Source organism: Procambarus clarkii, chromosome 76 (genome assembly GCF_040958095.1).
Source record: "Procambarus clarkii isolate CNS0578487 chromosome 76, FALCON_Pclarkii_2.0, whole genome shotgun sequence".
NCBI classification, from domain to species: Eukaryota; Metazoa; Arthropoda; class Malacostraca; order Decapoda; family Cambaridae; genus Procambarus; species Procambarus clarkii.
In genome coordinates, this window is record NC_091225.1 from 1,011,857 (window position 1) to 1,013,594 (window position 1,738).

Sequence of the window (1,738 nt, forward strand, 5' to 3'; positions counted from 1 at the left end):
CTTAGCTGGTCAGGGCTTGGCTAGGGTAGGAAGGACTGGTCATGTTTAATAGCAAGGCAGCGTTAGGCTAGGCAAGACTAGGTAAGGGTATACTGGGATAGGCTTGGCTACGGTAGGCTAGGAAGAGGTAAACTAGGATAAGCAAGGCTGTGCAAGCACTATGCACAGCTAGAATGAACTATGCTAAGATGGTTTAAGCTGGGCTAGGTTAGGATAAGCTGAGTCATGTAGGGCCCCGATTGACCAGTGGAGTCTAATAGTCTAACCTTCTAGCTAGTTTGCTGACCTAAGAGTGTAAATGCCTAGCCCCTAACCTGAGATATATACAAAAGTTGTTACATTCTTGTACAGCCACTAGTACGAGTAGCGTTTCGGGCAGGTCCCTGGAATACGATCCCCGCCGCGAAGAATCGTTTTTTCATCCAAGTACACATTTTACTGTTGCGTTAAACAGAGGCTACAGTTAAGGAATTGCGCCCAGTAAATCCTCCCCGGCCAGGATACGAACCCATGACATAGCGCTCGCGGAACGCCAGGCGAGTGTCCTACCACTACACCACCTGCTGCAATATTATTATAAAAGAAATATTACTTATTATAATCGTAAATACTAAATACCTGTTGTGTTGATTTAGGGGCGACGACGATCGTGGGATCGGGTGCGAGCCACAGGTGGCCTACACCATGCTTTCTAAGGCGTCCCTCTCATAACAAAAACAAATCCGTGCATTCATACACAAACAGAGATCCCGTGGTTATGCGAATACTTGCAATTCTTTTACTTAAAATAATAACAATTAGATTAATAATAAATAACATAATTTTTACTCAAGATTCACAAACATCATTAATACTATTTAAAAAAAAAATTTATAAGACATCTAAAAACAGATATACAGACTTTGTGTGATATTTATTTCAACATTATATATTAATAGAATGTTGTAACTATTATTTTTAAATATTAGGTAGTTTCCAGCTACGTAAATCGCATATAAACGTTGCAAAAAGATTTTAGACTGAATTAACACATTACACATTTATGGAGTAAGTAAGTAAGTAATTATCAAAAGAAGGCACCAAACCGGGAAGGCTATGTAGCACCATCAAATACGCAAAATAATCAGAGGGCGCTAAATATCACCAAGGATGCCAATACGAGAACAAAAACGCATAAGGCGAACGATATCAAAAGTATCCGAGTCACCAAGAATGCTATCGAGGGACAGGTGACCGCGAGGGGCGGTCGGAAAGCAAGACACACGCTCGTCCTGGAAGTCAGGACATTCAAGAAGGACATGCACGACCGTAAGAGGGACAATGCAACTAGGACAATAAGGAGCAGGGCGGCGCTCCATCAAGTGACCATGGGTTAAGCGAGTATGGCCAATACGCAACCTCGCCAGAGCTGTTTCCCACCGCCGGTTACGGTGGAAGGAGGACGGCCACGAGGAAACACAACATTTAAGAGTACGTAGCTTGTTACCAGTAACAGACAACCAAGAAGCCTGCCAACGGGTAAGGACTGAGGAATGGATAACCGGGTAAAAGTCGGAATACGGAATGCCTTTACAAGAGATGGGACAAGAGCGGACAGCTTCCTTAGCGGCAGCATCCGCACGCTCATTTAAAGACACGCCAATATGGCTGGGAACCCAACAAAACTCAACCGACTTAAATTTACTGTGAACGAGAAACAGCCAATGCTGGATCTCGACAACTACCGGATGAACTGGAT

The 1,738-nt window shown here is 43.6% G+C and overlaps 1 long non-coding RNA gene across 1 annotated transcript in view; it reads right to left on the reverse strand.

Moving 5' to 3' along the window:
* Positions 1-771, reverse strand: part of LOC138357156 (uncharacterized) — a 7,293-nt gene extending 6,522 nt beyond the window's left edge. Inside the window, exon 1 of the long non-coding RNA XR_011224835.1 lies at positions 619-771. This is a non-coding gene — a long non-coding RNA (uncharacterized lncRNA). The remainder of the gene's footprint in view (positions 1-618) is intronic.
* Positions 772-1,738: the final 967 nt, after the last annotated feature.